This window comes from Oryctolagus cuniculus, chromosome 1, assembly GCF_964237555.1.
Source record: "Oryctolagus cuniculus chromosome 1, mOryCun1.1, whole genome shotgun sequence".
NCBI lineage: Eukaryota > Metazoa > Chordata > Mammalia > Lagomorpha > Leporidae > Oryctolagus > Oryctolagus cuniculus.
In genome coordinates this window covers 1,534,036-1,546,459 of record NC_091432.1, presented here as the reverse complement: position 1 = coordinate 1,546,459, position 12,424 = coordinate 1,534,036, and the positions used below count along the sequence as shown (strand labels likewise).

The 12,424-nt window shown below is 65.0% G+C and overlaps 1 long non-coding RNA gene across 1 annotated transcript; it reads right to left on the bottom strand.

Moving 5' to 3' along the window:
• Positions 1-1,426: 1,426 nt before the first annotated feature.
• LOC127486901 (uncharacterized) lies at positions 1,427-3,733 on the bottom strand. Its single transcript, XR_007913452.2, has 5 exons — positions 2,725-3,733; positions 2,513-2,633; positions 2,290-2,424; positions 2,081-2,206; positions 1,427-1,989 (listed from the first exon to the last, which is right to left on the bottom strand). It is a non-coding gene; the product is annotated as an uncharacterized lncRNA (long non-coding RNA).
• Positions 3,734-12,424: the final 8,691 nt, after the last annotated feature.

Below are 12,424 nucleotides of genomic sequence, written 5' to 3'. Positions count from 1 at the left end.
TAGGGCCTGTGCGGAGGGGGAGGGGCCCAGGGACTGAGGCCCTCACTCACTCGCCCGTGGGGTGGGGTCTCGGCCCTCTGTCCAGGCACCTCCCTGACTGCTCTGAGCTCTGGGGAAGGGGACAGGGCAGTGGGGCGCCCAGGCAGGGCGTCAGCCTCATTCCCCCAAACCCTGCCTTCCCCTCCATGTTGGTTCCAGGGGTCTGCACCGCTGAGCACCCAGAGGTCAGGGCCTGGAATGGGCTCTGGCCTCGGGCCGGCTGCTATCTCTTGTGGAGGAGCCACGAGTCCACAGGGCACTGCACGTGCGCCCCAGAGCAAGACCCCAGCGAGGACCCCTCTGTCCCAGACTCCCCTGCCACCTCTCCCGGCTCAGCCCCTCTGCGCCTTCCTCACCCCGACCTCTGCCCCCCTCGCCCCCAGGCCATCCTTGCCCCGACCCCTGTGCCTATCCCTGCCTCTCTGTTTGGCCCCCACTCCTACCCATAGCACAGTGAGGAGAGGGTCTGCCTGGGCTCAGCCCCAGAGCTGGGCTGGGGTGGGGGTCCCGACAGTGAGGGGAGGGTCTGTGTGGGCTCAGCCCCAGAGCTGGGAGTGGGGTGGGGGTCCCAGCACAGTGAGGGGAGGGTCTGTGAGGGCTCAGCCCCAGAGCTGGGGGTGGGGTGGGGGTCCCAGCACAGTGAGGGGAGGGTCTGCCTGGGCTCAGCCCCAGAGCTGGGAGTGGGGTGGGGGTCCCAGCACAGTGAGGGGAGGGTCTGCCTGGGCTCAGCCCCAGAGCTGGGGGTGGGGTGGGGGTCCCGACAGTGAGGGGAGGGTCTGCCTGGGCTCAGCCCCAGAGCTGGGAGTGGGGTGGGGGTCCCAGCACAGTGAGGGGAGGGTCTGTGAGGGCTCAGCCCCAGAGCTGGGGGTGGGGTGGGGGTCCCAGCACAGTGAGGGGAGGGTCTGTGAGGGCTCAGCCCCAGAGCTGGGGGTGGGGTGGGGGTCCCAGCACAGTGAGGGAGGGTCTGCCTGGGCTCAGCCCCAGAGCTGGGGGTGGGGTGGGGGTCCCGACAGTGAGGGGAGGGTCTGCCTGGGCTCAGCCCCAGAGCTGCGGGGTGGTGGGGAGTGGGGGAGGGGGCTCCTGAACAGGACAAGGTACTGGCCAGAGGGGGAGGCTGAGGCCACGTGGTTCTCCTGGTGTGGCGTGGCCGACGCTGTCCCGTGTGTCCCCCCCACCATTTTATGCCCACTCCCCACGAAGTGATCTTGAGTTTCACCGACCCCTTTCATCGCCAAAGATGCCACCCGCCCCCCACTCATCCCAGAGATCCCCACATGGGGCCTGCTGTCGACTCCCCCCACCCCGCTGCCCCCAGATCTGTCTGTGTGCCCCCTCCCACCCCATCCGAAGCCAAGAAGACACGGGACTCAGGCGTCCCTGAGACGAATTGCCGGAACTGTGTTTATTGATGAGGCCAGGGCTCCTGCTGGGGCCCTGGTGGGGAGGGGCACAGGGCGAGAGGGGCCTTGTGGGTCTTCTAAGGCAGCTCCGCTGGGCGGGAGCACCCAGGCCAGGCGAGGTGGGGGCGAGGCCTCAGACACACGGCCAGCGCCCAGGACCCCGGACAGAGATGGGCGGATAGGCAGGTGCCGGGGCCGGGCTGGCCAAGGGCTCGCACACGCGCGCGAGAGACTCAGGGCCGCCGCCGACTCCAGACCAGTGCCGACGACTTAGTGCAAAATAAACGTGGAGGGGATGGGGGGCGGAGTCAGGGGTGCTCCGAGTCTCTCAGGCAATGGGAGGGCAAACACTCAGGCAGAGAGAGAGAGAGAGAGAGAAGAAGAAAGAAAGGAGGGAGGCGGTGGGGGCCACCCCGCGGAGGGCCCAGCTCCGGGAGCACCCGGATGCCGCAGGGTGGCTGCGCAGGTGGAGTGGCAGGGGGCGAGGGGTGGGGGCGTTGCTGCTGCTGCTGATGGCAGTGTGGGCGAGGTCTCCTTCCTTGGGCGTCACCTGCGGAGAGAGACAAGGCTTAGGCTTGACAAGGCTCGCGGCAGAGCCGGGCGGGGGTGGGGGTACAGGCATGGGCGGGGCCGGCGCTCACCTGGGAGCTGACTCCTGAGCAAGGCTGTGTCGAGGTTCCAAAGGCAAAGTCTTCTTGATTCACAACAGGACGGACTCACGAGTCCCCGGGTTCGAGGGCCCAGACTTGAGCTGGGCAGCACCATTTCTGCAGTTTGGGGGGGTCTCGAGGTCACGGGGGAGCGGTGGGTGTCCCCAGGCCCCGCCCAGTGTGGCAGGAGGGCGCCTCACCTTTCTCTGAGAGTTCCAAGGGTCCAGAGAGCAGCAGTAGTGGGTATGTGTGTGTGTGTGTCAGCTCCTTGGGCGACGGAAGGGACAGAGACTCGCTCCTGATGGCAGCTCCCCCGCGGTGCCCCCGAGGATGTTCTGGGCAACACATGGGAGGGACGGGCTCAGCCAGGTGGCCAGGGCGGGGCCACACACCCTGCACACCCGGGCACAGGCGCACACTCACCTGGAAGGCCGCACGGCCAGCCCCTCTGTCCTCACCGTCACACCGGACCATGTCATGTCCCTCGGCTCGCCTGCACCTGGCGTCCGAGCCTCCCGTGGCCGGCGGGCACAGCTCCCCCTCGCTGCAGGGGAGAATGGAGGAGGTGCTGGCTGGGCGGGGCGGAGGCAGACCAGGAGCAGGTGACTGCGGGGGCGGGCGGGACAGGCACTCACCGTGGTCTCCACCGGGAACGCAGAGGCGCCGATCACTGCTCCGTCGCTGCCCGCAAGGCCCGCCTTGGCCGCGGGCTCTGGAGGCCAGCGCCCCGCTCCTTGCCCCTGCCTGCGCCCCACCTCCCCCCTGAAAGTGCTCACACACGCCACCTCGCCCGTCTCGCCTAGCCTGGCCTCGCCTGTGCCCTTGACTCCCCTGGTACTGTCTGTCGTGCCAGCGCCCGTGGCTGAGCGGGGAGGGCATATACTGTGGGCCCTCCCCTCTCAGCCCCTGGGCTGCAGTGCCACGCGGCCACCTCCTCTCTGCCACGCCGCTGCACTGCCCCTCTTCTCCGCTCTCCAGCCCTCGACGCCCCGGCGCGGGCCTGGGAATGCCCAGCCAGGGCGTCTCCTGTACCTGCTTCTAAGTGGGTTGCGGTGGGTGAGATGTGGTGGTAGCTGGCGACCCATCTGTCTAGTGTCCTGTGCCCTCCCCCCTCGTCCTGTCCCGCCGGGGCCTGGGGTGTCCCCACACCTGCTGGGATCCGCCCTGCGCTCCCTGCGCCGTGCTGGCAGCCCAGCCCGCTCTCTGCCCTGCCCTCCTGCAATGTCCCTTCCTCCCGGGACGGGCCCACAGGGCCCCCCCCGGCCTCGCCCCGTCTCGGCTCCCCCCGAGAAGATGTCACCTGCGCTCGCTCTCCTGCGCTCTGTCCTGCTCCGCCGGGAGGCCAGCCGCTTCTCCTCGCCGGCCCTCACGCTGCGAAACCTCCTGGCTGCGGAGGCCCGGGCGCCAGGGCCGGGGAGGGAAGGGACTCACCTGCCCACGCTGCCGGCTACACCTCCGCTGCCCCAGGCCTCCGGCGTGCACCCTGCCCGACGACTCCCCCTGTCCGACCAGCTGCCACGTCCTGAAACCAAAAAGTGACCGGGATGAATGGATGGCACCCCCTTCCTCTCCGCTAGCTCGGGCCCCTCTCTCTTCCCTCCGGCTCCTCGCCACTCTTGCCCGAGCCAGCCCTCCTCCTCCCACACTCCACCACTCTCCTCCTGCTCCCCATCTTCCCCAGTTTCCCCCGTAACCCCCCAACCCACCCACCCACCCCCCTCCCACACCCTGCTCTTCGGGCCCTAGCCCGGGCTTTTTCTAACTGGGATGGCCCCGCCCAGAATTCCCGCCCCTGCCCTGCCAGCCAATCAGAGTAGGGTCATGCCGGGGGGCCCCCGCAGGGCCCACCTCCGCCCCGACCGTTCCAGCGCACGTCCCTCTCACCCCGCACCCCTCCCTTGGCATCCCTCAGACAGGACTTGGCATTGTCCCCAAAACCCCCCCGTGGGTCGAGAACTCCCACCCCCAGCGCACCAAGCCAGTGCTGGGCGTGCACCTGGTCCCCGGTGAGGAGTCCGGGCTGGAGTTCGCGGTTGCTGTAGGGTTCCCATGGCAGGGGGTTGGAGCGCTCAACCTGGGCCGACGGGGGCGCTGGGGGTGCTGGAGCCCCCGCAGCCGGGCGGCCGGCTCCTGTCCTGGGTCCCGTCTGTCTGGTGTCTTCCAGGAGCCCCCACCCCGCGTCCCGGGTCCCTCCACCCCTCTCCCTCTCTGTACGCGGCTCGCCTGGGGCACCGCTGAGTCAGGGGTGGAACAAAGTCCGGTGAGCTACCAGTTCCCCCGCCGTCCCGGCCGCGCCAGCCTCCGCTGTTCCCACCAAGTCTGGGGTTCGGGTGCTGTGGCGGAGGCACTAGTGGGTGGGCATGGCAGGAACCCCAGGGCTGGGGGACCTGGAGCTACCGGCAGCCCCCATGGCAAGGGCCTCAAGCAAGAGGGGCTGCAGCTCCTCCCGGGACCCCCTGCCCCATAACGCCCACCGAGCACGGACCCCAAGGTGGTCAAAGGCAAACTCCAGACTTAACCGTGGTTAGATTCTCGACTAGGATGCAGAAGGACCCCACGCTCAACCTTGGCAGCTGGAATCTGGCTGCCACGTGCGAGTCTGTGCTGCCGCCTCGCGGTCACTGCAGTCCATTAAACCCGGACGCGGGCTCGCCGAGCGGTCGGCACCGTGGTCAAAGGGGGCGGCCGCGGAGACGCTCCTGCGCTAGGCGCGGTGGCCTCTGTGCTCCTCTGCCTGCCGAGATCCCGCGGGCAGGGGTCCCTCAGAGCCGCGGTCACCATCACACAAGGCATGGGGACCCTGCTGCACCCCAACATCCTTTGCCGTCTCCCCAGCTTCCCCAGTGCAGCTCAGGGGCCTATCAGGGCGGCAGCTGGGGCTGGTTCCCCAGAACGAGCCCCACCCACCACGACCCCCGTGGACCCCTGCGGAATCACGTCTCGGAGACCCGGGCCGCGGCCACGGCCACGGGCGAACCCCAGCCCCTGCCGTCTTTGGGCAGCCAGGATGTGCGGGTCTGTGCTGCCATCTCGCGGTCCCTTCTGCATCCGACACCCGCGACCGACTCCGTGCCACTGCCGGGGCGAGCCGGGCTCGCTGGGGTCCACACCGCCGAGACCGAAGAGGGAGACCCCAGCGGCGCTCCCTGGCACGGCAGACCCCAGGACCCCTGCGCAGGGCTCCCTCTGGACCCTGGGCTCAAGTCCCTTGGGGCACCCACTTTGTCCCGCACCCAAGTGTGGCTCCTGGGCACCACTGGCACATGTACCTGTACACACTAGCACACACACACACACACACACACGTAGGGCGGGTGTGACGGTCTCAGAGGACCACGCAGGGACCCCCAGGCTCTCCGGCCTGCGCTCAGGCAACCACTCAGCTCTTTAGCACCTCAAAGCCCCACATTAGCATCTCAAACCCTGAGCTGAAGGGGAGCTGTTAACCCCAAGGACCCGCCCCAGCCACTTCCAGGGCTCCGCGGCTGGCTGGGAACTGGGGAGGCTGTCCCGGCGGTGGTCGGTGGTTGCGGCTCGGGTCAGAGCAGTGCTGCCGCGGTCACGGTGCCCCGAGGTGTGACCCGAGCCCCACGCAGAAATACTGACGGCGGACTCGTGCCGAGCGGACCCGTGGCCCAAGCTGGAAACCTGGTGTGGCTCACCTTGAGCGACCCTCAGGAACCACGGGACGCCCGGGCTGCGTGACCTGGAACCTGGCTGTGGGCGAACCCTGGCCGCAGCTGTGGGCCGCCTGCGGGCTGTGTCGTGTAGGTCTGTGCTGCAGCCCCCAACACCCGCAAAGGAACCCACGCCATCCCGGGGCTGATGCGGGTTTTCTGATTTGGGGGCCCGAAACCGAAGGCAGAGACCCTAGAAAAGCACACGTGTCCCACCCCTGATGGCTGCGTGAACCACCGCGGCACTTGGCGCGGCGACAGGGTCCTTGCCGCCGCGACCCGGTCCTTGCTGCCGGCAAACCCCGGCCTCGGCCATCTCGGAGCTGCCGCGTGAGCATCTGCACTGCCGCCCTGCGGCCACTGCTGTTCCCAACACCAGAACCACATTGCCGCCGCGCTGCCGCGGGGCGAACCTCCAGACCGAAACGGAAGACCCCAGAGACCCCTCGTGCTCCCATGCCTGCCACGACCCCGTGGGCGCCCTCTGACCCCAAGGCTCTGGGACCCTGATGCTCCCCAACTTCTGCCGTCTCTCAGCTTCCCCAGTGCAACTTGGGGGCTTATGGGGTGGTGACGGGGGCTGGATCCCCAGAGCGACCCCCACCCGCCACGACCCCCGTGGACCCCTGCGGAATCACGTCTCGGAGACCCGGGCCGCGGCCACGGCCACGGGCGAACCCCAGCCCCTGCCGTCTTTGGGCAGCCAGGATGTGCGGGTCTGTGCTGCCATCTCGCGGTCCCTTCTGCGTCCGACACCCGCGACCGACTCCGTGCCACTGCCAGGGCGAGCCGGGCTCACTGGGGTCCACGCCGCCGAGACCGAAGAGGGAGACCCCAGCCGTGCTCCCCGGCACGGCAGACCCCAGGACCCCTGCGCAGGGCTCCCTCTGGACCCTGGGCTCAGGTCCCCTGAGGTCCTGGTTCTGCTCGTCCCTAGATCAAGGGGACACCTCGCAGTCTCTCCTAGTGCTCAGGGCTCCGGAGCCTTGGCCAAGGCTTTTACTCCTGGGCAGCGCCTGGTGCCCCTTCACTGGGGGCTGCTCCTTGGGGTCCACATGGGTGACAGCACCGTGCTGGTGCTCCAGGCCTGGAGCCGAGCGCTCCGGGGGCTTGAGGGGCATCTCCCTGCTCCCCAGTTCCCTGGGAAATTCCCAGCTGGGCCTGAGCAGGCTGGAAGCTGGGCACCCCGCAGGGAGCATTTGCAAGTCCATGGGGCAGAGTGGAGGGAGGGGCTTCAGGGGCCGGGCACCTGCTGGCAGCCAACCGGGATGTTTTCCGAGGAGGGGCTGTGTGGTGGGCTGGGCTTTGGGGGCCCTAGGGTAGGGTCTCATGATCTTGGTGCAGGGACCGGGGGTGACCCAGCAGGACAGTGGCCTGGGACCCCGTTGTGGGTGCACAGAGCCTAGGGCTCCGCAGGGAACAAGACCCAGGTCACAGAGACGGCCTGGAGTAAGACCAGGTCAGGACGCACGAGGGAGGGAGCCTGGGGCGTCCAGGGCTGGGTCAGGGCGACGGTGAGTGGGACGTCAGTGTGTGTCCAGCAGCAGGGTCAGCAGAGAGCCACGGTCACCTCCACAGGGCAGCCTGCAGGCCTGGCCCCCGTGCCCAGCCCCTCCGCCCCATGCACACCCCCACTGTGCAGGCCAGGCCAGGAGGACGCACGCCAGCGCCCACAGGGCCAGCCCTCGCCTCTCCCCACACGGCCAGCCCGGGCCGGGCGGACCCAGACAGGACGGGCCTGTCCAAGCCCAGGATGCAGAGGTGCTACACCCAGCCGGCACTGCCCTCACTGTATACACCTCCACCCCCACCCAGTAGTAACCTCCACTGTATACACCTCCACCCCCACCCAGTAGTAACCTCCACTGTATACACCTCCACCCCCACCCGGCACTGCCCTGCACTGTACACACCTCCACCCCAACCCAGTAGTAACCTCCACTGTATACACCTCCACCCCCACCCAGTCGTAACCTCCACTGTATACACCTCCACCCCAACCCAGTAGTAACCTCCACTGTATACACCTCCACCCCCACCCAGTCGTAACCTCCACTGTATACACCTCCACCCCAACCCGGCACTGCCCTCCACTGTACACACCTCCACCCCAACCCAGTAGTAACCTCCACTGTATACACCTCCACCCCCACCCAGTAGTAACCTCCACTGTATACACCTCCACCCCCACCCGGCACTGCCCTGCACTGTATACACCTCCACCCCAACCCAGTAGTAACCTCCACTGTATACACCTCCACACTCACCCTGTAGTAACCTCCACTGTATACACCTGCACCCCCACCCTGCACTGCCCTCACTGTATACACCTCCACCCCCACCCAGTAGTAACCTCCACTGTATACACCTCCACCCCCAGCCGGCACTGCCCTCACTGTATACACCTCCACCCCCACCCAGTAGTAACCTCCACTGTATACACCTCCACCCCCAGCCGGCACTGCCCTCCACTGTATACACCTCCACCCCCACCCGGCACTGCCCTCACTGTATACACCTCCACCCCCACCCAGTAGTAACCTCCACTGTATACACCTGCACCCCCAGCCGGCACTGCCCTCCACTGTATACACCTCCACCTCCACTCGGCACTGATCTCACTGTATACACCTCCACCCCCACCCAGTAGTAACCTCCACTGTATACACCTCCACCCCCAGCCGGCACTGCCCTCACTGTATACATCTCCACCCCCACCCAGTAGTAACCTCCACTGTATACACCTCCACCCCCACCCGCACTGACCTCACTGTATACACCTCCACCCCAACCCAGTAGTAACCTCCACTGTATACACCTCCACCCTCACCCGGAACTGGACTCACTGTATACACCTCCACCCCCACCCGCACTGACCTCCACTGTATACACCTGCACCCCCAGCCGGCACTGCCCTCCACTGTATACACCTCCACCCCAACCCGGCACTGCCGTCACTGTATACACCTCCACCCCCACCCAGTAGTAACCTCCACTGTATACACCTCCACCCTCACCCGGAACTGACCTCACTGTATACACCTCCACCCCCACCCGCACTGACCTCACTGTATACACCTCCACCCCCACCCAGTAGTAACCTCCACTGTATACACCTCCACCCCAACCCGGCACTGCCCTCCACTGTATACACCTCCACCCCCACCCAGTAGTAACCTCCACCCCCACCCGGTAGTAACCTCCACTGTATACACCTCCACCTCCACCCGCACTGACTTCCACTGTATACACCTCCACCTCCACCTGCACTGCCCTCACTGTATACACCTCCACCCCAACCCGGCACTGACCTCCACTGTATACACCTCCACCCTCACCCGCACTGCCCTCACTGTATACACCTCCACCTCCACCTCCACCCGGCACTGACCTCCACTGTATACACCTCCACCTCCACCTGGAACTGCCCTCCACTGTATACACCTCCACCCCCACCCAGCACTGCCCTCACTGTATACACCTCCACCTCCACCCGCACTGACCTCCACTGTATACACCTCCACCTCCACCTGGCACTGACCTCCACTGTATACACCTCCACCTCCACCCGGCACTGACCTCCACTGTATACACCTCCACCTCCACCCAGCACTGCCCTCACTGTATACACCTCCACCTCCACCCGCACTGACCTCCACTGTATACACCTCGACCTCCACCCGGCACTGACCTCCACTGTATACACCTCCACCTCCACCCGCACTGACCTCCACTGTATACACCTCCACCCCCACCCAGCACTGCCCTCACTGTATACACCTCCACCTCCACCCGCACTGACCTCCACTGTATACACCTCCACCCCAACCCGGAACTGACCTCACTGTATACACCTCGACCTCCACCCGGCACTGACCTCCACTGTATACACCTCCACCTCCACCCAGCACTGCCCTCACTGTATACACCTCCACCTCCACCTCCACCCAGCACTGCCCTCACTGTATACACCTCCACCTCCACCTCCACCCAGCACTGACCTCCACTGTATACACCTCCACCCCAACCCGGAACTGACCTCACTGTATACACCTCCACCCCCACCCAGCACTGCCCTCACTGTATACACCTCCACCTCCACCCGGCACTGACCTCCACTGTATACACCTCCACCCCCACCCAGCACTGCCCTCACTGTATACACCTCCACCTCCACCCGCACTGACCTCCACTGTATACACCTCCACCTCCACCCGGCACTGACCTCCACTGTATACACCTCCACCTCCACCCGCACTGACCTCCACTGTATACACCTCCACCTCCACCTGGCACTGCCCTCACTGTATACACCTCCACCCCCACCCAGCACTGACCTCCACTGTATACACCTCCACCTCCACCTGGCACTGCCCTCACTGTATACACCTCCACCTCCACCTCCACCCGCACTGACCTCCACTGTATACACCTCCACCTCCACCTGGCACTGCCCTCACTGTATACACCTCCACCCCCACCCAGCACTGACCTCCACTGTATACACCTCCACCCCCACCAAGCACTGCCCTCACTGTATACACCTCCACCTCCACCTCCACCCAGCACTGACCTCCACTGTATACACCTCCACCTCCACCCAGTTGTAACCTCCACTGTGTACACCTCCACCTCCACCCGCACTGACCTCCACTGTATACACCTCCACCCCCACCTGGCACTGCCCTCACTGTATACACCTCCACCCCCACCCAGCACTGACCTCCACTGTATACACCTCCACCTCCACCTGGCACTGACCTCCACTGTATACACCTCCACCTCCACCTGCACTGACCTCCACTGTATACACCTCCACCTCCACCTGGCACTGACCTCCACTGTATACACCTCCACCTCCACCTGGCACTGACCTCCACTGTATACACCTCCACCCCCAGCCAGCACTGATCTCCACTGTATACACCTCCACCTCCACCCGCACTGACCTCCACTGTATACACCTCCACCCCCACCTGGCACTGCCCTCACTGTATACACCTCCACCCCCACCCAGCACTTATCTCCACTGTATACACCTCCACCTCCACCTGGCACTGACCTCCACTGTATACACCTCCACCTCCACCTGCACTGACCTCCACTGTATACACCTCCACCTCCACCCGGCACTGACCTCCACTGTATACACCTCTACCTCCACCCAGCACTGACCTCCACTGTATACACCTCCACCTCCACCTGCACTGACCTCCACTGTATACACCTCCACCTCCACCCGGCACTGACCTCCACTGTATACACCTCCACCTCCACCCGGCACTGACCTCCACTGTATACACCTCCACCTCCACCCAGCACTGACCTCCACTGTATACACCTCCACCTGCACTGACCTCTACTGTATACACCTCCACCTCCACCCACACTGCCCTCACTGTATACACCTCCACCTCCACCCAGCACTGACCTCCACTGTATACACCTCCACCTGCACTGACCTCCACTGTATACACCTCCACCCCCACCCCCACCCGGCACTGACCTCCACTGTATACACCTCCACCCCCATCCGCACTGACCTCCACTGTATACACCTCCACCCCAACCCGGCACTGACCTCACTGTATAGACCTCCACCCTACCCGGCACTGACCTCCACTGTATACACCTCCACCCCCACCCAGTAGTAACCTCCACTGTATACACCTCCACCCCCACCCAGTTGTAACTTCCACTGTATACACCTCCACCTCCACCCAGTTGTAACCTCCACTGTATACACCTCCACCTCCACCCAGTAGTAACCTCCACTGTATACACCTCCACCCCCACCCAGTTGTAACCTCCACTGTATACACCTCCACCTCCACCCAGTTGTAACTTCCACTGTATACACCTCCACCTCCACCCAGTTGTAACCTCCACTGTATACACCTCCACCTCCACCCAGTTGTAACCTCCACTGTATACACCTCCACCTCCACCTGGCACTGACCTCCACTGTATACACCTCCACCTCTACCCAGTAGTAACCTCCACTGTATACACCTCCACCTCCACCCAGTAGTAACCTCCACTGTGTACACCTCCACCTTCACCCGGCACTGACCTCACTGTATACACCTCTACCTCCACCCAGTAGTAACCTCCACTGTATACACCTCCACCTCTACCCAGTACTAACCTCCACTGTATACACCTCTACCCAGTGGTGACCTCCACAGGGTCCTAACCCCATCCATGACTAACCCCCATTGGTGTCATCAGCATCCTGGTATAGTCTCTATATAGCACTCCTCTCTGCCCAGGTCCTGGCCTCCTCTCTGTGTTAACCCCCTCCCACTTGCGAGTCTGCACCCCTGTACCCTCCGCCAGTGAGTACTCCCCTCCACCAACCTGACACCCCCCGTCTCCTCCTGGGCACTGGCCTCTCGCTGGGGGCCATCCCCTGGGTGCACATGGTGCCGCCCCCTGGGCACAAGTCAATGATGTGATCCACATGCCAGAGCTTGGACTGTGGGAGGAAGCAGCCCTGTGCACCTTGTCCCCAGAGCCCTGCCTCTCAGTGCCATCTGCACTGCATGGCCGCCCGGGGGTGGGGAGCGGCCCTGGGCCTCTGAAGTCAGTGTGAGCAGAAGCTGTGCCATGGGGGCGTCACCCTTGCCCCCCCCAGGCACTACCAGGCCTGGCTCCC